The sequence below is a fragment of the Bubalus kerabau genome, unplaced genomic scaffold (genome assembly GCF_029407905.1).
Source record: "Bubalus kerabau isolate K-KA32 ecotype Philippines breed swamp buffalo unplaced genomic scaffold, PCC_UOA_SB_1v2 scaffold_83, whole genome shotgun sequence".
Taxonomy (NCBI): Eukaryota; Metazoa; Chordata; class Mammalia; order Artiodactyla; family Bovidae; genus Bubalus; species Bubalus kerabau.
The window spans coordinates 319051-343283 of record NW_026577937.1 but is presented as its reverse complement, the minus strand read 5'-3'; the positions used below and the strand labels follow the sequence as shown (position 1 = coordinate 343283).

At 50.2% G+C, this 24233-nt stretch overlaps 1 long non-coding RNA gene across 1 annotated transcript; it reads right to left on the bottom strand.

The window, feature by feature from the left end:
* Positions 1-361: 361 nt before the first annotated feature.
* On the bottom strand, positions 362-21850 carry LOC129641158 (uncharacterized). Its single transcript, XR_008709112.1, has 12 exons — positions 21401-21850; positions 19520-19642; positions 19081-19234; positions 14960-15082; positions 14521-14674; positions 10400-10522; positions 9955-10114; positions 5834-5888; positions 5395-5548; positions 1274-1396; positions 829-988; positions 362-755 (listed from the first exon to the last, which is right to left on the bottom strand). It is a non-coding gene; the product is annotated as an uncharacterized LOC129641158 (long non-coding RNA).
* Between the last annotated feature and the right edge of the window lie 2383 nt (positions 21851-24233).

The window sequence follows — 24233 nt, the reverse complement described above, 5'->3', positions numbered from 1 at the left end:
TAGTCTTGATTGAAGGCAGAGGAGAAGGGGACGACATAGGATAAGATGTTTGGATGGCTTCACTGACTCGATGGACATGAGTTTGAGCAAGCCCCTGGAGTTGCTGAGGGACTCGGAAGCCTGGCATCCTGCAGGCCACCGGGTCCCAAAGAGTCAGACACCTCTGAGCAACTGAACTGAACTGAACTGAAAAACGTTTCTCCAGGTGTTTTGGTTCCCCGAGTTTCTATCCTTGTGCTAAACTAAGTGACGACAGTGTATTTCATAGCTAGGTCATTTCCAAAGTAATGAAAGTTCTGAAAGGACCTCCCTTTTACACAGAAACAAAAGAGATTTTTGACTCTCCATGAATCTTGTCTGGCACCATCCTGACATGTTAAATGTAAGAAAGCAATTGTTTTGTTTTGTTTTGTTCTATTCTTGGGGGTGGGGGAAGGGAGTGCGCTATATCGAACGCCAATATAAAAGTCAGTTCTTGGTTGCTGAAGTGAAATGTATGACTTGTTTTTATAAGAAGGTATGTGGAATGCATTGACACTTGAGGAAGGAAAACGAAGTAGTTCTGTCTTACAGGTGGAAGTTTCAGGATGGGAGAAGCAAAGGAATGGGTACAGAATGGGATAAGGAGGTTGTAGCGAAAGTGGACCCCCAGAAAAGGGTTCTGTGCCTAGCAGAAGTTTTCTTGAGATGTGGAACTGCCTTTGCTAATGGAGTTTCAGTTTCTTTACCTCTTAAGTGATGTCTTCTAGGTTGACCTAGAACAGAAATCTTTGGTTAGCTTTGGCTAAGTGGAGAAGTAGTGTTTCACGGTGACATATGTGATCCTACCTGACTGTTCGCAACCCTTTTGATATCGATGCACTGCTTCTGCTGCTGCTGCTGCTGCCGCTGCCGCCGCCGCAGCCGCTGCTAATTCGTTTCAGGCGTGTCCGACTCTGTGCGACCTCGTAGACGGCAGCCCACCAGGTCCCGCAGTCCCTGGGTTTCTCTAGGCAAGAACACTGGAGTGGGTTGCCATTTCCTCCTCCCATGCATGAAAGTGAAAATGAACGTGAAGTCGCTCAGTGGTGTCCGACTCTTAGCGACCCCATGGACTGCAGCCTACCAGGCTCCTCTGTCCGTGGGATTTTCCACGCAAGAGTACTGGAGTGGGGTGCCATTGCCTTCTCCCATATCTATGCACAAGCCTGCCTAAATAATTGACTTCTAGCTAGCTTTGGGATGCCAATGACCATCCACCCTTACCAGGCAACAGAGAAGAGAAAACACTTACCACAGGAGGTCCTGGTAAGCAACAAGGAACTAACAAGCTCCCTCCAAGCAGGATTCTGCAGAGGTCAACAAGAGGTCAGTAAGAGATGGCAGACTGCAGTCCAGAGGTCCTAGCGACTTCCATCTTGCAGCAGAGACCCAGCATAGTCCAAACGAATTCAATGTTGCAAAAAATAAGGACAGAAGTCTTTGAGCACATGACTGAGTTTAGGGGTGAGGTAGTACATGTATGTGCCTGGAAAATCTTAACTATGAGAAAGGAAAGAAATTAAAGAAACTATCAAGCTGTCCAAACTGATAAAAGCGAATGATTACACAGTTTTCTCTGTATACATTAGCAGATAATAATCTGAAAAGGAATTTTAAAAAATTCCCTTTCAATAATGTCAACATGAATACAACACTTTGCCATGTATTAACGATGATGACAAGACTGGCACACTGGAAATTATACACCCTGGCTGAAAACTATCCTGAATACATGGACAGATATTCCATAATGATGGAAAGACTTAAGATGGCAATCACATGGAATGCATCTTCAATCTGAAATAAATATTCGATATGGTTTGATCGCTCAGAGCTTTTGTGTCATCAATTGTTATTAAAGTATAAAAGAGATAGAGAAAGCTGCTGACTTAGTCTTGAGGCTGGATGTACACCCTGCTGGGTTCTAGCCAGGTATTCTACAGGCACTAGCAGTCAGCTAAGGAAAGAAAGGCACTGTCTCAGGTAATTGCAGCAGGCCCCTCCCCCACGATATGCCTTGAGATAACATTGGCAGCAGGTGAGTCATCCCGGGCCAAAATTTGATAGACCTGAATCTTGAAGAAAGGCAGTATTCAAGGCAAATATATCATTTCCTTAATATAGATAAGGAGAACAAGCTAGGAGGAAAACATACTGTTTTTTTCAAGTTGCTTCTGAGCCTTTTGGGGGGACCGACCTGAAGCCAGAGTCTAGCGGAAATACATAGGATATTTATATCACTTAAGACAAACATTTCCTCAGGAAAAAAAAAGCATTGCTTAGCTCAAGGTTTGTCTGCGAAATGCTTACACATCAGGAGATGGCTCGAGCTGGGTTTCCACACACAAGAACATGCATGCAAAGGACAAGCCTGCACAGCCAATCTGCCCCACCCCACAGCAAGCAGCATTTCCAAGTGACCTCCTTAGGCCTTCCCCAAACTACAGGGGCACCTCTGGGTTTCCTGTTTCCCTCACTTCAAACACTTTTCTTAAAAAAAAAAAAAATATCCCGCACACTTCTTGATAAATGCCACAGTGGAAGGAAAAAGGCCTTCAATATTAGGAACTCCATTTGAAAAACACTTGTAGCTTGGTTTTGTTTTAATTACACCACCACATAATTTAAACTTTTTACACGTTCTAATTATTCAGTTCCAAAACACCAAACTTTTCTTCCACAGGGTCCCCATGAAAAGGCCCACGCAGCAGGACAGCCACAGATTCTGACATGAAAGTGCAGCAAGGTACCCTCCCCCCTTCTTTGCTGCCTGGGCGGCCACCAGGGTTTGAAATCCATGCACCCTACTAAGTTTCTAGGGTGCAATTCGTGGACCCTTCCCTTTCCCATCCCAGCAGGTGCTCCAGGGCCCGCTGGCCTACAAAGTGCCAGAAGCAGGGCTGGGCCAGCCAGCCAAGATTCAGGGTTCTGTCCCTTGGACTTCCAGCGGACCCTAGGCTGCTTGGGAAACCCGCGCAGACTCGGAGATTTTTCAGCAGAGGGGTGGAGCGGTAAAGGCCTTGACCCCAAAGGCGAGGCCTTTCTGCGACCGCCAGGTGGGGGAGCTCCGAGAACGTGCCAACAGAGGGCGGAATACGTGGTTCCCTGCTCCACGCAGTCCCAGTGCCCTGACCCGTGGTCCGCACCCCTCCGCTGCGCCCACTGGATGCCGATCCTTGGGGACCCAGGAGCGCACGAAATGGGCGTGCCCAGCCGCAATGGCGACCCCCGAGAGCACAACTGGGAAGCCCTCCCCCACCCCCGCCAGGAGCCGACCCCAGCCGAGACCGGACCCCGCCCCGCGCCGCCCGGGTTCGCCCCGCCCCTGCCGCTCTCCCTGAGGCTTCCTAGCCGCAGTGGAGACCCCCGGGAGCACAACTGGGACCAAACCCCCACCCACAGCCATCGGAATCTCGACCCGCGAAGCCCGGGTTTACCCCGCCCAGGGTGCGCTCCCGGGGCATTTCCAGCCGCAGTGGCCACCTCCGAGAGCACAACTGGGAAGCCCTGCCCCACCCCCGCCAGGAGCCGACCCCTGCCCCGCGCCGCCCGGGTTCGCCCCGCCCCTGCCGCGCTCCCGGTGCCTTCCCAGCCGCAGTGAGGACCCCCGAGCGCACAACTGAGACCGCCCCCCACCCCCTCCCGACCGGAACCCCGACCCGCGCCGCCAGGGTTCGACCCACACCTGTCCCGGCACGCTGCCCACCTTCACCGGGGGCTCCCGGTGGGCCCCGCGCCCACTCCAGGTTCCAGGAGAGGCTCTGGCTACTGCCGCCAGTTCAAACACGAGGACAATACATCCACCCCACAGGGACAATGCAAGCTGTCTATGATTTAGGGATCAAACGAGGACTACAGAAAGGCAAGGTGACCTGACCTAGGAGGGCCATGAGAGTCTATAGAACCAGACAAAGTTGGTTACCAAGGAAACTTTTTTCCTTGGAACCGGGAAACCTGGTTCTTTGCATATGCAATGACCAACAATTAGCTTGTTACCCAAGCCTGCCTCGCTGCCACCCCCACCGCCACCCCCATCCCCCACTCCCCAGGAGACCGGCTCAAAGAAATATTTTAAATCTCAGGCAGAAAACTGGAAGATGTCTTGTCTGTCTCTCTGGATTTAGGTATGTGTCAGTGTGAGCCTTGTGGTTTTTGATAATATTGCTCAAGTTCTGAGTTCTGATTTCAATGGTCTCAAGACAAGGCAGCCCTTCCAAATCAAACTGCTGGAAATACAAGAAAACATTGACCTAAATGAACGTCCGAGTCCCGTGAACTGGGAACTAGTCAATATGAAATATCTAGTGTTTTTGGTTTTGCTCCTCCACTATAGATATGTCTAAGAGTCAACAACATTAAGCACAACATGTTCATAGTGCCTAGGTTTCCTTTGAGGTAAAAATTGCTCTATTGTCATATCTCTCACAAGCCTGTCAGCAAGAAAGTACCTGGAAACGACAACAACAAAAGTAAAAAATGTAAATGTGATATGAGCTTTTAGACAAACCCTTAACAATAATTATACTCCAAAATATCTGCCTCTCATAGTCTTGATTGAAGGCAGAGGAGAAGGGGACGACATAGGATAAGATGTTTGGATGGCTTCACTGACTCGATGGACATGAGTTTGAGCAAGCCCCTGGAGTTGCTGAGGGACTCGGAAGCCTGGCATCCTGCAGGCCACCGGGTCCCAAAGAGTCAGACACGTCTGAGCAACTGAACTGAACTGAACTGAAAAACGTTTCTCCAGGTGTTTTGGTTCCCCGAGTTTCTATCCTTGTGCTAAACTAAGTGACGACAGTGTATTTCATAGCTAGGTCATTTCCAAAGTAATGAAAGTTCTGAAAGGACCTCCCTTTTACACAGAAACAAAAGAGATTTTTGACTCTCCATGAATCTTGTCTGGCACCATCCTGACATGTTAAATGTAAGAAAGCAATTGTTTTGTTTTGTTTTGTTCTATTCTTGGGGGTGGGGGAAGGGAGTGCGCTATATCGAACGCCAATATAAAAGTCAGTTCTTGGTTGCTGAAGTGAAATGTATGACTTGTTTTTATAAGAAGGTATGTGGAATGCATTGACACTTGAGGAAGGAAAACGAAGTAGTTCTGTCTTACAGGTGGAAGTTTCAGGATGGGAGAAGCAAAGGAATGGGTACAGAATGGGATAAGGAGGTTGTAGCGAAAGTGGACCCCCAGAAAAGGGTTCTGTGCCTAGCAGAAGTTTTCTTGAGATGTGGAACTGCCTTTGCTAATGGAGTTTCAGTTTCTTTACCTCTTAAGTGATGTCTTCTAGGTTGACCTAGAACAGAAATCTTTGGTTAGCTTTGGCTAAGTGGAGAAGTAGTGTTTCACGGTGACATATGTGATCCTACCTGACTGTTCGCAACCCTTTTGATATCGATGCACTGCTTCTGCTGCTGCTGCTGCTGCCGCCGCCGCAGCCGCTGCTAATTCGTTTCAGGCGTGTCCGACTCTGTGCGACCTCGTAGACGGCAGCCCACCAGGTCCCGCAGTCCCTGGGTTTCTCTAGGCAAGAACACTGGAGTGGGTTGCCATTTCCTCCTCCCATGCATGAAAGTGAAAATGAACGTGAAGTCGCTCAGTGGTGTCCGACTCTTAGCGACCCCATGGACTGCAGCCTACCAGGCTCCTCTGTCCGTGGGATTTTCCACGCAAGAGTACTGGAGTGGGGTGCCATTGCCTTCTCCCATATCTATGCACAAGCCTGCCTAAATAATTGACTTCTAGCTAGCTTTGGGATGCCAATGACCATCCACCCTTACCAGGCAACAGAGAAGAGAAAACACTTACCACAGGAGGTCCTGGTAAGCAACAAGGAACTAACAAGCTCCCTCCAAGCAGGATTCTGCAGAGGTCAACAAGAGGTCAGTAAGAGATGGCAGACTGCAGTCCAGAGGTCCTAGCGACTTCCATCTTGCAGCAGAGACCCAGCATAGTCCAAACGAATTCAATGTTGCAAAAAATAAGGACAGAAGTCTTTGAGCACATGACTGAGTTTAGGGGTGAGGTAGTACATGTATGTGCCTGGAAAATCTTAACTATGAGAAAGGAAAGAAATTAAAGAAACTATCAAGCTGTCCAAACTGATAAAAGCGAATGATTACACAGTTTTCTCTGTATACATTAGCAGATAATAATCTGAAAAGGAATTTTAAAAAATTCCCTTTCAATAATGTCAACATGAATACAACACTTTGCCATGTATTAACGATGATGACAAGACTGGCACACTGGAAATTATACACCCTGGCTGAAAACTATCCTGAATACATGGACAGATATTCCATAATGATGGAAAGACTTAAGATGGCAATCACATGGAATGCATCTTCAATCTGAAATAAATATTCGATATGGTTTGATCGCTCAGAGCTTTTGTGTCATCAATTGTTATTAAAGTATAAAAGAGATAGAGAAAGCTGCTGACTTAGTCTTGAGGCTGGATGTACACCCTGCTGGGTTCTAGCCAGGTATTCTACAGGCACTAGCAGTCAGCTAAGGAAAGAAAGGCACTGTCTCAGGTAATTGCAGCAGGCCCCTCCCCCACGATATGCCTTGAGATAACATTGGCAGCAGGTGAGTCATCCCGGGCCAAAATTTGATAGACCTGAATCTTGAAGAAAGGCAGTATTCAAGGCAAATATATCATTTCCTTAATATAGATAAGGAGAACAAGCTAGGAGGAAAACATACTGTTTTTTTCAAGTTGCTTCTGAGCCTTTTGGGGGGACCGACCTGAAGCCAGAGTCTAGCGGAAATACATAGGATATTTATATCACTTAAGACAAACATTTCCTCAGGAAAAAAAAAGCATTGCTTAGCTCAAGGTTTGTCTGCGAAATGCTTACACATCAGGAGATGGCTCGAGCTGGGTTTCCACACACAAGAACATGCATGCAAAGGACAAGCCTGCACAGCCAATCTGCCCCACCCCACAGCAAGCAGCATTTCCAAGTGACCTCCTTAGGCCTTCCCCAAACTACAGGGGCACCTCTGGGTTTCCTGTTTCCCTCACTTCAAACACTTTTCTTAAAAAAAAAAAAAATATCCCGCACACTTCTTGATAAATGCCACAGTGGAAGGAAAAAGGCCTTCAATATTAGGAACTCCATTTGAAAAACACTTGTAGCTTGGTTTTGTTTTAATTACACCACCACATAATTTAAACTTTTTACACGTTCTAATTATTCAGTTCCAAAACACCAAACTTTTCTTCCACAGGGTCCCCATGAAAAGGCCCACGCAGCAGGACAGCCACAGATTCTGACATGAAAGTGCAGCAAGGTACCCTCCCCCCTTCTTTGCTGCCTGGGCGGCCACCAGGGTTTGAAATCCATGCACCCTACTAAGTTTCTAGGGTGCAATTCGTGGACCCTTCCCTTTCCCATCCCAGCAGGTGCTCCAGGGCCCGCTGGCCTACAAAGTGCCAGAAGCAGGGCTGGGCCAGCCAGCCAAGATTCAGGGTTCTGTCCCTTGGACTTCCAGCGGACCCTAGGCTGCTTGGGAAACCCGCGCAGACTCGGAGATTTTTCAGCAGAGGGGTGGAGCGGTAAAGGCCTTGACCCCAAAGGCGAGGCCTTTCTGCGACCGCCAGGTGGGGGAGCTCCGAGAACGTGCCAACAGAGGGCGGAATACGTGGTTCCCTGCTCCACGCAGTCCCAGTGCCCTGACCCGTGGTCCGCACCCCTCCGCTGCGCCCACTGGATGCCGATCCTTGGGGACCCAGGAGCGCACGAAATGGGCGTGCCCAGCCGCAATGGCGACCCCCGAGAGCACAACTGGGAAGCCCTCCCCCACCCCCGCCAGGAGCCGACCCCAGCCGAGACCGGACCCCGCCCCGCGCCGCCCGGGTTCGCCCCGCCCCTGCCGCTCTCCCTGAGGCTTCCTAGCCGCAGTGGAGACCCCCGGGAGCACAACTGGGACCAAACCCCCACCCACAGCCATCGGAATCTCGACCCGCGAAGCCCGGGTTTACCCCGCCCAGGGTGCGCTCCCGGGGCATTTCCAGCCGCAGTGGCCACCTCCGAGAGCACAACTGGGAAGCCCTGCCCCACCCCCGCCAGGAGCCGACCCCTGCCCCGCGCCGCCCGGGTTCGCCCCGCCCCTGCCGCGCTCCCGGTGCCTTCCCAGCCGCAGTGAGGACCCCCGAGCGCACAACTGAGACCGCCCCCCACCCCCTCCCGACCGGAACCCCGACCCGCGCCGCCAGGGTTCGACCCACACCTGTCCCGGCACGCTGCCCACCTTCACCGGGGGCTCCCGGTGGGCCCCGCGCCCACTCCAGGTTCCAGGAGAGGCTCTGGCTACTGCCGCCAGTTCAAACACGAGGACAATACATCCACCCCACAGGGACAATGCAAGCTGTCTATGATTTAGGGATCAAACGAGGACTACAGAAAGGCAAGGTGACCTGACCTAGGAGGGCCATGAGAGTCTATAGAACCAGACAAAGTTGGTTACCAAGGAAACTTTTTTCCTTGGAACCGGGAAACCTGGTTCTTTGCATATGCAATGACCAACAATTAGCTTGTTACCCAAGCCTGCCTCGCTGCCACCCCCACCGCCACCCCCATCCCCCACTCCCCAGGAGACCGGCTCAAAGAAATATTTTAAATCTCAGGCAGAAAACTGGAAGATGTCTTGTCTGTCTCTCTGGATTTAGGTATGTGTCAGTGTGAGCCTTGTGGTTTTTGATAATATTGCTCAAGTTCTGAGTTCTGATTTCAATGGTCTCAAGACAAGGCAGCCCTTCCAAATCAAACTGCTGGAAATACAAGAAAACATTGACCTAAATGAACGTCCGAGTCCCGTGAACTGGGAACTAGTCAATATGAAATATCTAGTGTTTTTGGTTTTGCTCCTCCACTATAGACATGTCTAAGAGTCAACAACATTAAGCACAACATGTTCATAGTGCCTAGGTTTCCTTTGAGGTAAAAATTGCTCTATTGTCATATCTCTCACAAGCCTGTCAGCAAGAAAGTACCTGGAAACGACAACAACAAAAGTAAAAAATGTAAATGTGATATGAGCTTTTAGACAAACCCTTAACAATAATTATACTCCAAAATATCTGCCTCTCATAGTCTTGATTGAAGGCAGAGGAGAAGGGGACGACATAGGATAAGATGTTTGGATGGCTTCACTGACTCGATGGACATGAGTTTGAGCAAGCCCCTGGAGTTGCTGAGGGACTCGGAAGCCTGGCATCCTGCAGGCCACCGGGTCCCAAAGAGTCAGACACGTCTGAGCAACTGAACTGAACTGAACTGAAAAACGTTTCTCCAGGTGTTTTGGTTCCCCGAGTTTCTATCCTTGTGCTAAACTAAGTGACGACAGTGTATTTCATAGCTAGGTCATTTCCAAAGTAATGAAAGTTCTGAAAGGACCTCCCTTTTACACAGAAACAAAAGAGATTTTTGACTCTCCATGAATCTTGTCTGGCACCATCCTGACATGTTAAATGTAAGAAAGCAATTGTTTTGTTTTGTTTTGTTCTATTCTTGGGGGTGGGGGAAGGGAGTGCGCTATATCGAACGCCAATATAAAAGTCAGTTCTTGGTTGCTGAAGTGAAATGTATGACTTGTTTTTATAAGAAGGTATGTGGAATGCATTGACACTTGAGGAAGGAAAACGAAGTAGTTCTGTCTTACAGGTGGAAGTTTCAGGATGGGAGAAGCAAAGGAATGGGTACAGAATGGGATAAGGAGGTTGTAGCGAAAGTGGACCCCCAGAAAAGGGTTCTGTGCCTAGCAGAAGTTTTCTTGAGATGTGGAACTGCCTTTGCTAATGGAGTTTCAGTTTCTTTACCTCTTAAGTGATGTCTTCTAGGTTGACCTAGAACAGAAATCTTTGGTTAGCTTTGGCTAAGTGGAGAAGTAGTGTTTCACGGTGACATATGTGATCCTACCTGACTGTTCGCAACCCTTTTGATATCGATGCACTGCTTCTGCTGCTGCTGCTGCTGCCGCTGCCGCCGCCGCAGCCGCTGCTAATTCGTTTCAGGCGTGTCCGACTCTGTGCGACCTCGTAGACGGCAGCCCACCAGGTCCCGCAGTCCCTGGGTTTCTCTAGGCAAGAACACTGGAGTGGGTTGCCATTTCCTCCTCCCATGCATGAAAGTGAAAATGAACGTGAAGTCGCTCAGTGGTGTCCGACTCTTAGCGACCCCATGGACTGCAGCCTACCAGGCTCCTCTGTCCGTGGGATTTTCCACGCAAGAGTACTGGAGTGGGGTGCCATTGCCTTCTCCCATATCTATGCACAAGCCTGCCTAAATAATTGACTTCTAGCTAGCTTTGGGATGCCAATGACCATCCACCCTTACCAGGCAACAGAGAAGAGAAAACACTTACCACAGGAGGTCCTGGTAAGCAACAAGGAACTAACAAGCTCCCTCCAAGCAGGATTCTGCAGAGGTCAACAAGAGGTCAGTAAGAGATGGCAGACTGCAGTCCAGAGGTCCTAGCGACTTCCATCTTGCAGCAGAGACCCAGCATAGTCCAAACGAATTCAATGTTGCAAAAAATAAGGACAGAAGTCTTTGAGCACATGACTGAGTTTAGGGGTGAGGTAGTACATGTATGTGCCTGGAAAATCTTAACTATGAGAAAGGAAAGAAATTAAAGAAACTATCAAGCTGTCCAAACTGATAAAAGCGAATGATTACACAGTTTTCTCTGTATACATTAGCAGATAATAATCTGAAAAGGAATTTTAAAAAATTCCCTTTCAATAATGTCAACATGAATACAACACTTTGCCATGTATTAACGATGATGACAAGACTGGCACACTGGAAATTATACACCCTGGCTGAAAACTATCCTGAATACATGGACAGATATTCCATAATGATGGAAAGACTTAAGATGGCAATCACATGGAATGCATCTTCAATCTGAAATAAATATTCGATATGGTTTGATCGCTCAGAGCTTTTGTGTCATCAATTGTTATTAAAGTATAAAAGAGATAGAGAAAGCTGCTGACTTAGTCTTGAGGCTGGATGTACACCCTGCTGGGTTCTAGCCAGGTATTCTACAGGCACTAGCAGTCAGCTAAGGAAAGAAAGGCACTGTCTCAGGTAATTGCAGCAGGCCCCTCCCCCACGATATGCCTTGAGATAACATTGGCAGCAGGTGAGTCATCCCGGGCCAAAATTTGATAGACCTGAATCTTGAAGAAAGGCAGTATTCAAGGCAAATATATCATTTCCTTAATATAGATAAGGAGAACAAGCTAGGAGGAAAACATACTGTTTTTTTCAAGTTGCTTCTGAGCCTTTTGGGGGGACCGACCTGAAGCCAGAGTCTAGCGGAAATACATAGGATATTTATATCACTTAAGACAAACATTTCCTCAGGAAAAAAAAAGCATTGCTTAGCTCAAGGTTTGTCTGCGAAATGCTTACACATCAGGAGATGGCTCGAGCTGGGTTTCCACACACAAGAACATGCATGCAAAGGACAAGCCTGCACAGCCAATCTGCCCCACCCCACAGCAAGCAGCATTTCCAAGTGACCTCCTTAGGCCTTCCCCAAACTACAGGGGCACCTCTGGGTTTCCTGTTTCCCTCACTTCAAACACTTTTCTTAAAAAAAAAAAAAATATCCCGCACACTTCTTGATAAATGCCACAGTGGAAGGAAAAAGGCCTTCAATATTAGGAACTCCATTTGAAAAACACTTGTAGCTTGGTTTTGTTTTAATTACACCACCACATAATTTAAACTTTTTACACGTTCTAATTATTCAGTTCCAAAACACCAAACTTTTCTTCCACAGGGTCCCCATGAAAAGGCCCACGCAGCAGGACAGCCACAGATTCTGACATGAAAGTGCAGCAAGGTACCCTCCCCCCTTCTTTGCTGCCTGGGCGGCCACCAGGGTTTGAAATCCATGCACCCTACTAAGTTTCTAGGGTGCAATTCGTGGACCCTTCCCTTTCCCATCCCAGCAGGTGCTCCAGGGCCCGCTGGCCTACAAAGTGCCAGAAGCAGGGCTGGGCCAGCCAGCCAAGATTCAGGGTTCTGTCCCTTGGACTTCCAGCGGACCCTAGGCTGCTTGGGAAACCCGCGCAGACTCGGAGATTTTTCAGCAGAGGGGTGGAGCGGTAAAGGCCTTGACCCCAAAGGCGAGGCCTTTCTGCGACCGCCAGGTGGGGGAGCTCCGAGAACGTGCCAACAGAGGGCGGAATACGTGGTTCCCTGCTCCACGCAGTCCCAGTGCCCTGACCCGTGGTCCGCACCCCTCCGCTGCGCCCACTGGATGCCGATCCTTGGGGACCCAGGAGCGCACGAAATGGGCGTGCCCAGCCGCAATGGCGACCCCCGAGAGCACAACTGGGAAGCCCTCCCCCACCCCCGCCAGGAGCCGACCCCAGCCGAGACCGGACCCCGCCCCGCGCCGCCCGGGTTCGCCCCGCCCCTGCCGCTCTCCCTGAGGCTTCCTAGCCGCAGTGGAGACCCCCGGGAGCACAACTGGGACCAAACCCCCACCCACAGCCATCGGAATCTCGACCCGCGAAGCCCGGGTTTACCCCGCCCAGGGTGCGCTCCCGGGGCATTTCCAGCCGCAGTGGCCACCTCCGAGAGCACAACTGGGAAGCCCTGCCCCACCCCCGCCAGGAGCCGACCCCTGCCCCGCGCCGCCCGGGTTCGCCCCGCCCCTGCCGCGCTCCCGGTGCCTTCCCAGCCGCAGTGAGGACCCCCGAGCGCACAACTGAGACCGCCCCCCACCCCCTCCCGACCGGAACCCCGACCCGCGCCGCCAGGGTTCGACCCACACCTGTCCCGGCACGCTGCCCACCTTCACCGGGGGCTCCCGGTGGGCCCCGCGCCCACTCCAGGTTCCAGGAGAGGCTCTGGCTACTGCCGCCAGTTCAAACACGAGGACAATACATCCACCCCACAGGGACAATGCAAGCTGTCTATGATTTAGGGATCAAACGAGGACTACAGAAAGGCAAGGTGACCTGACCTAGGAGGGCCATGAGAGTCTATAGAACCAGACAAAGTTGGTTACCAAGGAAACTTTTTTCCTTGGAACCGGGAAACCTGGTTCTTTGCATATGCAATGACCAACAATTAGCTTGTTACCCAAGCCTGCCTCGCTGCCACCCCCACCGCCACCCCCATCCCCCACTCCCCAGGAGACCGGCTCAAAGAAATATTTTAAATCTCAGGCAGAAAACTGGAAGATGTCTTGTCTGTCTCTCTGGATTTAGGTATGTGTCAGTGTGAGCCTTGTGGTTTTTGATAATATTGCTCAAGTTCTGAGTTCTGATTTCAATGGTCTCAAGACAAGGCAGCCCTTCCAAATCAAACTGCTGGAAATACAAGAAAACATTGACCTAAATGAACGTCCGAGTCCCGTGAACTGGGAACTAGTCAATATGAAATATCTAGTGTTTTTGGTTTTGCTCCTCCACTATAGATATGTCTAAGAGTCAACAACATTAAGCACAACATGTTCATAGTGCCTAGGTTTCCTTTGAGGTAAAAATTGCTCTATTGTCATATCTCTCACAAGCCTGTCAGCAAGAAAGTACCTGGAAACGACAACAACAAAAGTAAAAAATGTAAATGTGATATGAGCTTTTAGACAAACCCTTAACAATAATTATACTCCAAAATATCTGCCTCTCATAGTCTTGATTGAAGGCAGAGGAGAAGGGGACGACATAGGATAAGATGTTTGGATGGCTTCACTGACTCGATGGACATGAGTTTGAGCAAGCCCCTGGAGTTGCTGAGGGACTCGGAAGCCTGGCATCCTGCAGGCCACCGGGTCCCAAAGAGTCAGACACGTCTGAGCAACTGAACTGAACTGAACTGAAAAACGTTTCTCCAGGTGTTTTGGTTCCCCGAGTTTCTATCCTTGTGCTAAACTAAGTGACGACAGTGTATTTCATAGCTAGGTCATTTCCAAAGTAATGAAAGTTCTGAAAGGACCTCCCTTTTACACAGAAACAAAAGAGATTTTTGACTCTCCATGAATCTTGTCTGGCACCATCCTGACATGTTAAATGTAAGAAAGCAATTGTTTTGTTTTGTTTTGTTCTATTCTTGGGGGTGGGGGAAGGGAGTGCGCTATATCGAACGCCAATATAAAAGTCAGTTCTTGGTTGCTGAAGTGAAATGTATGACTTGTTTTTATAAGAAGGTATGTGGAATGCATTGACACTTGAGGAAGGAAAACGAAGTAGTTCTGTCTTACAGGTGGAAGTTTCAGGATGGGAGAAGCAAAGGAATGGGTACAGAATGGGATAAGGAGGTTGTAGCGAAAGTGGACCCCCAGAAAAGGGTTCTGTGCCTAGCAGAAGTTTTCTTGAGATGTGGAACTGCCTTTGCTAATGGAGTTTCAGTTTCTTTACCTCTTAAGTGATGTCTTCTAGGTTGACCTAGAACAGAAATCTTTGGTTAGCTTTGGCTAAGTGGAGAAGTAGTGTTTCACGGTGACATATGTGATCCTACCTGACTGTTCGCAACCCTTTTGATATCGATGCACTGCTTCTGCTGCTGCTGCTGCTGCCGCCGCCGCAGCCGCTGCTAATTCGTTTCAGGCGTGTCCGACTCTGTGCGACCTCGTAGACGGCAGCCCACCAGGTCCCGCAGTCCCTGGGTTTCTCTAGGCAAGAACACTGGAGTGGGTTGCCATTTCCTCCTCCCATGCATGAAAGTGAAAATGAACGTGAAGTCGCTCAGTGGTGTCCGACTCTTAGCGACCCCATGGACTGCAGCCTACCAGGCTCCTCTGTCCGTGGGATTTTCCACGCAAGAGTACTGGAGTGGGGTGCCATTGCCTTCTCCCATATCTATGCACAAGCCTGCCTAAATAATTGACTTCTAGCTAGCTTTGGGATGCCAATGACCATCCACCCTTACCAGGCAACAGAGAAGAGAAAACACTTACCACAGGAGGTCCTGGTAAGCAACAAGGAACTAACAAGCTCCCTCCAAGCAGGATTCTGCAGAGGTCAACAAGAGGTCAGTAAGAGATGGCAGACTGCAGTCCAGAGGTCCTAGCGACTTCCATCTTGCAGCAGAGACCCAGCATAGTCCAAACGAATTCAATGTTGCAAAAAATAAGGACAGAAGTCTTTGAGCACATGACTGAGTTTAGGGGTGAGGTAGTACATGTATGTGCCTGGAAAATCTTAACTATGAGAAAGGAAAGAAATTAAAGAAACTATCAAGCTGTCCAAACTGATAAAAGCGAATGATTACACAGTTTTCTCTGTATACATTAGCAGATAATAATCTGAAAAGGAATTTTAAAAAATTCCCTTTCAATAATGTCAACATGAATACAACACTTTGCCATGTATTAACGATGATGACAAGACTGGCACACTGGAAATTATACACCCTGGCTGAAAACTATCCTGAATACATGGACAGATATTCCATAATGATGGAAAGACTTAAGATGGCAATCACATGGAATGCATCTTCAATCTGAAATAAATATTCGATATGGTTTGATCGCTCAGAGCTTTTGTGTCATCAATTGTTATTAAAGTATAAAAGAGATAGAGAAAGCTGCTGACTTAGTCTTGAGGCTGGATGTACACCCTGCTGGGTTCTAGCCAGGTATTCTACAGGCACTAGCAGTCAGCTAAGGAAAGAAAGGCACTGTCTCAGGTAATTGCAGCAGGCCCCTCCCCCACGATATGCCTTGAGATAACATTGGCAGCAGGTGAGTCATCCCGGGCCAAAATTTGATAGACCTGAATCTTGAAGAAAGGCAGTATTCAAGGCAAATATATCATTTCCTTAATATAGATAAGGAGAACAAGCTAGGAGGAAAACATACTGTTTTTTTCAAGTTGCTTCTGAGCCTTTTGGGGGGACCGACCTGAAGCCAGAGTCTAGCGGAAATACATAGGATATTTATATCACTTAAGACAAACATTTCCTCAGGAAAAAAAAAGCATTGCTTAGCTCAAGGTTTGTCTGCGAAATGCTTACACATCAGGAGATGGCTCGAGCTGGGTTTCCACACACAAGAACATGCATGCAAAGGACAAGCCTGCACAGCCAATCTGCCCCACCCCACAGCAAGCAGCATTTCCAAGTGACCTCCTTAGGCCTTCCCCAAACTACAGGGGCACCTCTGGGTTTCCTGTTTCCCTCACTTCAAACACTTTTCTTAAAAAAAAAAAAAATATCCCGCACACTTCTTGATAAATGCCACAGTGGAAGGAAAAAGGCCTTCAATATTAGGAACTCCATTTGAAAAACACTTGTAGCTTGGTTTTGTTTTAATTACACCACCACATAATTTAAACTTTTTACACGTTCTAATTATTCAGTTCCAAAACACCAAACTTTTCTTCCACAGGGTCCCCATGAAAAGGCCCACGCAGCAGGACAGCCACAGATTCTGACATGAAAGTGCAGCAAGGTACCCTCCCCCCTTCTTTGCTGCCTGGGCGGCCACCAGGGTTTGAAATCCATGCACCCTACTAAGTTTCTAGGGTGCAATTCGTGGACCCTTCCCTTTCCCATCCCAGCAGGTGCTCCAGGGCCCGCTGGCCTACAAAGTGCCAGAAGCAGGGCTGGGCCAGCCAGCCAAGATTCAGGGTTCTGTCCCTTGGACTTCCAGCGGACCCTAGGCTGCTTGGGAAACCCGCGCAGACTCGGAGATTTTTCAGCAGAGGGGTGGAGCGGTAAAGGCCTTGACCCCAAAGGCGAGGCCTTTCTGCGACCGCCAGGTGGGGGAGCTCCGAGAACGTGCCAACAGAGGGCGGAATACGTGGTTCCCTGCTCCACGCAGTCCCAGTGCCCTGACCCGTGGTCCGCACCCCTCCGCTGCGCCCACTGGATGCCGATCCTTGGGGACCCAGGAGCGCACGAAATGGGCGTGCCCAGCCGCAATGGCGACCCCCGAGAGCACAACTGGGAAGCCCTCCCCCACCCCCGCCAGGAGCCGACCCCAGCCGAGACCGGACCCCGCCCCGCGCCGCCCGGGTTCGCCCCGCCCCTGCCGCTCTCCCTGAGGCTTCCTAGCCGCAGTGGAGACCCCCGGGAGCACAACTGGGACCAAACCCCCACCCACAGCCATCGGAATCTCGACCCGCGAAGCCCGGGTTTACCCCGCCCAGGGTGCGCTCCCGGGGCATTTCCAGCCGCAGTGGCCACCTCCGAGAGCACAACTGGGAAGCCCTGCCCCACCCCCGCCAGGAGCCGACCCCTGCCCCGCGCCGCCCGGGTTCGCCCCGCCCCTGCCGCGCTCCCGGTGCCTTCCCAGCCGCAGTGAGGACCCCCGAGCGCACAACTGAGACCGCCCCCCACCCCCTCCCGACCGGAACCCCGACCCGCGCCGCCAGGGTTCGACCCACACCTGTCCCGGCACGCTGCCCACCTTCACCGGGGGCTCCCGGTGAGCCCCGCGCCCACTCCAGGTTCCAGGAGAGGCTCTGGCTACTGCCGCCAGTTCAAACACGAGGACAATACATCCACCCCACAGGGACAATGCAAGCTGTCTATGATTTAGGGATCAAACGAGGACTACAGAAAGGCAAGGTGACCTGACCTAGGAGGGCCATGAGAGTCTATAGAACCAGACAAAGTTGGTTACCAAGGAAACTTTTTTCCTTGGAACCGGGAAACCTGGTTCTTTGCATATGCAATGACCAACAATTAGCTTGTTACCCAAGCCTGCCTCGCTGCCACCCCCACCGCCACCCCCATCCCCCACTCCCCAGGAGACCGGCTCAAAGAAATATTTTAAATCTCAGGCAGAAAACTGGAAGATGTCTTGTCTGTCTCTCTGGATTTAGGTATGTGTCAGTGTGAGCCTTGTGGTTTTTGATAATATTGCTCAAGTTCTGAGTTCTGATTTCAATGGTCTCAAGACAAGGCAGCCCTTCCAAATCAAACTGCTGGAAATACAAGAAAACATTGACCTAAATGAACGTCCGAGTCCCGTGAACTGGGAACTAGTCAATATGAAATATCTAGTGTTTTTGGTTTTGCTCCTCCACTATAGACATGTCTAAGAGTCAACAACATTAAGCACAACATGTTCATAGTGCCTAGGTTTCCTTTGAGGTAAAAATTGCTCTATTGTCATATCTCTCACAAGCCTGTCAGCAAGAAAGTACCTGGAAACGACAACAACAAAAGTAAAAAATGTAAATGTGATATGAGCTTTTAGACAAACCCTTAACAATAATTATACTCCAAAATATCTGCCTCTCATAGTCTTGATTGAAGGCAGAGGAGAAGGGGACGACATAGGATAAGATGTTTGGATGGCTTCACTGACTCGATGGACATGAGTTTGAGCAAGCCCCTGGAGTTGCTGAGGGACTCGGAAGCCTGGCATCCTGCAGGCCACCGGGTCCCAAAGAGTCAGACACGTCTGAGCAACTGAACTGAACTGAACTGAAAAACGTTTCTCCAGGTGTTTTGGTTCCCCGAGTTTCTATCCTTGTGCTAAACTAAGTGACGACAGTGTATTTCATAGCTAGGTCATTTCCAAAGTAATGAAAGTTCTGAAAGGACCTCCCTTTTACACAGAAACAAAAGAGATTTTTGACTCTCCATGAATCTTGTCTGGCACCATCCTGACATGTTAAATGTAAGAAAGCAATTGTTTTGTTTTGTTTTGTTCTATTCTTGGGGGTGGGGGAAGGGAGTGCGCTATATCGAACGCCAATATAAAAGTCAGTTCTTGGTTGCTGAAGTGAAATGTATGACTTGTTTTTATAAGAAGGTATGTGGAATGCATTGACACTTGAGGAAGGAAAACGAAGTAGTTCTGTCTTACAGGTGGAAGTTTCAGGATGGGAGAAGCAAAGGAATGGGTACAGAATGGGATAAGGAGGTTGTAGCGAAAGTGGACCCCCAGAAAAGGGTTCTGTGCCTAGCAGAAGTTTTCTTGAGATGTGGAACTGCCTTTGCTAATGGAGTTTCAGTTTCTTTACCTCTTAAGTGATGTCTTCTAGGTTGACCTAGAACAGAAATCTTTGGTTAGCTTTGGCTAAGTGGAGAAGTAGTGTTTCACGGTGACATATGTGATCCTACCTGACTGTTCGCAACCCTTTTGATATCGATGCACTGCTTCTGCTGCTGCTGCTGCTGCCGCCGCCGCAGCCGCTGCTAATTCGTTTCAGGCGTGTCCGACTCTGTGCGACCTCGTAGACGGCAGCCCACCAGGTCCCGCAGTCCCTGGGTTTCTCTAGGCAAGAACACTGGAGTGGGTTGCCATTTCCTCCTCCCATGCATGAAAGTGAAAATGAACGTGAAGTCGCTCAGTGGTGTCCGACTCTTAGCGACCCCATGGACTGCAGCCTACCAGGCTCCTCTGTCCGTGGGATTTTCCACGCAAGAGTACTGGAGTGGGGTGCCATTGCCTTCTCCCATATCTATGCACAAGCCTGCCTAAATAATTGACTTCTAGCTAGCTTTGGGATGCCAATGACCATCCACCCTTACCAGGCAACAGAGAAGAGAAAACACTTACCACAGGAGGTCCTGGTAAGCAACAAGGAACTAACAAGCTCCCTCCAAGCAGGATTCTGCAGAGGTCAACAAGAGGTCAGTAAGAGATGGCAGACTGCAGTCCAGAGGTCCTAGCGACTTCCATCTTGCAGCAGAGACCCAGCATAGTCCAAACGAATTCAATGTTGCAAAAAATAAGGACAGAAGTCTTTGAGCACATGACTGAGTTTAGGGGTGAGGTAGTACATGTATGTGCCTGGAAAATCTTAACTATGAGAAAGGAAAGAAATTAAAGAAACTATCAAGCTGTCCAAACTGATAAAAGCGAATGATTACACAGTTTTCTCTGTATACATTAGCAGATAACAATCTGAAAAGGAATTTTAAAAAATTCCCTTTCAATAATGTCAACATGAATACAACACTTTGCCATGTATTAACGATGATGACAAGACTGGCACACTGGAAATTATACACCCTGGCTGAAAACTATCCTGAATACATGGACAGATATTCCATAATGATGGAAAGACTTAAGATGGCAATCACATGGAATGCATCTTCAATCTGAAATAAATATTCGATATGGTTTGATCGCTCAGAGCTTTTGTGTCATCAATTGTTATTAAAGTATAAAAGAGATAGAGAAAGCTGCTGACTTAGTCTTGAGGCTGGATGTACACCCTGCTGGGTTCTAGCCAGGTAGTCTACAGGCACTAGCAGTCAGCTAAGGAAAGAAAGGCACTGTCTCAGGTAATTGCAGCAGGCCCCTCCCCCACGATATGCCTTGAGATAACATTGGCAGCAGGTGAGTCATCCCGGGCCAAAATTTGATAGACCTGAATCTTGAAGAAAGGCAGTATTCAAGGCAAATATATCATTTCCTTAATATAGATAAGGAGAACAAGCTAGGAGGAAAACATACTGTTTTTTTCAAGTTGCTTCTGAGCCTTTTGGGGGGACCGACCTGAAGCCAGAGTCTAGCGGAAATACATAGGATATTTATATCACTTAAGACAAACATTTCCTCAGGAAAAAAAAAAGCATTGCTTAGCTCAAGGTTTGTCTGCGAAATGCTTACACATCAGGAGATGGCTCGAGCTGGGTTTCCACACACAAGAACATGCATGCAAAGGACAAGCCTGCACAGCCAATCTGCCCCACCCCACAGCAAGCAGCATTTCCAAGTGACCTCCTTAGGCCTTCCCCAAACTACAGGGGCACCTCTGGGTTTCCTGTTTCCCTCACTTCAAACACTTTTCTTAAAAAAAAAAAAATATCCCGCACACTTCTTGATAAATGCCACAGTGGAAGGAAAAAGGCCTTCAATATTAGGAACTCCATTTGAAAAACACTTGTAGCTTGGTTTTGTTTTAATTACACCACCACATAATTTAAACTTTTTACACGTTCTAATTATTCAGTTCCAAAACACCAAACTTTTCTTCCACAGGGTCCCCATGAAAAGGCCCACGCAGCAGGACAGCCACAGATTCTGACATGAAAGTGCAGCAAGGTACCCTCCCCCCTTCTTTGCTGCCTGGGCGGCCACCAGGGTTTGAAATCCATGCACCCTACTAAGTTTCTAGGGTGCAATCCGTGGACCCTTCGCTTTCCCATCCCAGTAGGTGCTCAAGGGCCCGCTGGCCTACAAAGTGCCAGAAGCAGGGCTGGGCCAGCCGGCCAGAGTTCAGGGTTCTGTCCCTTGGACTTCTAGCGGACCCTAGGCTGCTTGGGAAACCCGGGCAGACTCGGAGATTTTTCAGCAAAGGGGTGGAGCGGTAAAGGCCTTGACCCCAAAGGCGAGGCCTTTCTGCGACCGCCAGGTTGGGGAGCTCCGAGAATGTACCAACAGACGGCGGAATACGTGGTTCCCTGCTCCACGCAGTCCCAGTGCCCTTACCAGTGGTCCGCAGCCCTGCGCTGCACCCACGGGATGGCGATCCTTGGGGACCCAGGAGCGGACGAAATGGGTGTTCCCAGCCTCAGTGGAGACCCCTGAGAGCACAACTGGGAAGCCCTCCCTATCCCCGCCAAGAGCCAATCCCGCCACAACCGGACCCCCTCCCCTCGCGCCAGGGTTCGCCCCGCCCCTGCCGCGCTCCCGGCGCGTTCCTAGCCGCAGTGGCGACCCCCGGGAGCACAACTGGGACCGACCCCCACCTACAGCCATCGTAATCTCCACCCGCGCAGCCGGAGTTTACCCCGCCCCGGTGCGGTCCCGGCGCGTTTCCAGCCGCAGTGGCCACTTCCGAGAGCACTACTGGGACTGCTTCCCACCCCCTCCCGACCGGAAAACGGCCCCGCGCCGCCCGGTTTCGCCCCGCCCCTGCCTCGCTCCCGGTACATTTCCAGCCGCAGTGGGGACCCCGGAGAGCACAACTGGGACCGCTTCCCACCCCCTCCCGACCGGAAACCCGCCCCGCGCCGCCCTGTTTCGCCCCGCCCCTGCCACGCTCCGGGTACCTTACCAATTTCTAGCGTTCACGCCCGGATAGGAGCAGGATGTAGGAGTGTGGGAGATGTGTCTGGAGCCTGACAGCCTCAGCTGCGCTCTGGCCTGCCCTTTGGACCTAGGAGCCAGGCCAACTTGCAGAGGGCTTATTGCCCTATTGTATGCAAACTACCAAGGCCTACCGCAAGGAGAGCTCTGTCGGAGGGAAGGGAAGTGCCCCAGGCTGCGTTCCCAAGCTGTTGCTAGGCAACCCAGACTCAGCGCTAAACGGAGGGAATCAGGGTCCTAGTGCCCCAGTCTTGGGGAGGGAGCTCCACAGCCAGAGTGTTCCTCCGTTTGTGCCCAGAAAGCGCCTGCCAGACTGGGCTTCCCTGGAGCTCTGTTGCAGAGCAGAGACGTGTGGATGTGTTTTGGGGCCTTGACTTGTGCGTTTGGGCTCCCTAGCACAGCCCCAGCGTAGGGGAACCAGCCCCTTAGCAAAGAGCTCCAGGCAGTGCTTTGTGCCCAGGCCTGGATGCCCAGTCCCAGCACGCGAGAGAGATGAGTTAGGCCGTTGGCGGGTTCTTGCAAGCCTGTATTGGAAAGGACCGAATGAGCTTCACACCGGCGGAGCTGCAGATCTGTGCCCAGGCGCGATAGGACAGAGCCCCTGTCGAGATGCTGCTCTGCCTGAGCGAGCCTCGCCAAGCCCTTCCCAGCTTCTAGCTTTCGCGCAGGGGAAGGAACAGACTGCGGAAGTGGGGGAGACGTGACTGGCGGGCGCCTCACTGGCCTCAGCTCCGCTCTTCCCTTCCCTTTGCACCTATGATCCATGCCTCCTTGCAGAGGGCTTAGGTCCCGAAGGAGAGCTCTGTCAGAGGGAAGGGAAGCGCCCCAGGCTGCATTCCCAGCTGTTGCTTAGCTGCCCAGACTCAGCGCTGCACAGGGGGAATCAGGCTCTCTGTGCCCCTATCTTGGGCATGCAGCTTCACACACAGGTGTGTCTCCGTAGGAATCAAGAAAGTTCCTGACAGAGTGAGGTTCACTAGAGCTATACTAAAGAGCAAAGACTTGTCCATGTGGTCTTGCCTTCTCCTGTGCGTTTGGGTCTCCGGGCTCGCCCCCAGCTCCGTGGAAACAACCCCTGAGAAAATATCTTCAAGATCTGCTTTTCCCAGTGTCTGGGAACTGGGGTTCGTAGGAGGAGAGAAAAGCACGCCTCCATCGGGAACGAAAGGCAGCCAACCTGCCTGTGATTTGAAGCCTCTATTTGGAAGGAATGGGTTAGCTTCTCCTAAAGGAGACCTCCAGATCTGCTCAGAAGTCGGTAATTCCAGAGGCAGGGTGCTGGTTCCTGATTGCCCTTTGCTAGCCTTGCAAAGACATTCCTAGGTTCTAGAGTTATTTTCCATGAAGGAGCAGGCTTCGGGAATGTGTCAGACGGGACTGGCTCCTTATTGGCCTCAGCTCAGCTATTGCCTTTCCATTCAAACTAGGACAAGGGCCTACTTTATGAAGGGTAAGGGTCTTCTTCTTTGCCAACTGCCAAGGGCTACAGCAATGAGCCCTCTATCAAGGCGAGGGAAGCCTAAGAGGATGGATTCTCAAGCAGGTGCTTTGCCACAAAGCATCAGCACCCCACGGAGAGAATCAAGCTCCCTGTGCCCCAATGTTGGGAGTGTAGCTTCACACACAGAGTTGTCTCTATAGGAGCCAAGAATGTTCCTGAGAGATTAGGTTCACTAAACCTCTCCTACAGAGCATAGACCTGTCCATGTGGTTTTGCCTTCCCCTGTGAGTTGGGTCCCCGAGGTCCGCCACACATCCGGGGAAACTGTGCCTGAGAAAAGATCTCCAGGAACCGCTTCACTGAGGCTGGGAAACGCTGTTCACAGGAAGTAAGGCAAGCGAATCTCCTGCAGAGAAAAAGAGGCCTTACTGTCCCTGGAGGAGCAGGCTGCCAGAGTGTGTGAAACCTGACTGCTGCCTTACTGGCCTCAGCTCCGCCATTGCCTGTTCATCCGAGCTAGGACCCAGGCCTACTTGGAGAAGCGTTTGGGTGCGGATTTCTACAAAGTGCCAAGGGCTATAGCAGTGAGAATTCTCTCAGCGGTAAGGGAGAGCATTGTATGGATTCTCAAGCTGTTTTCTGAACGACAGCATCAAAATGAAGAGAGAGAATCAGGCTCTCTGTCCCCCTATTTTAGGTATGCAGCTTCACACACAGAGGTGTCTCTATAGGAGCCAAGAATGTTCCTGAGAGATGAGGTTCACTAGAGGTCTGCTGCAGAGCATAGACGTC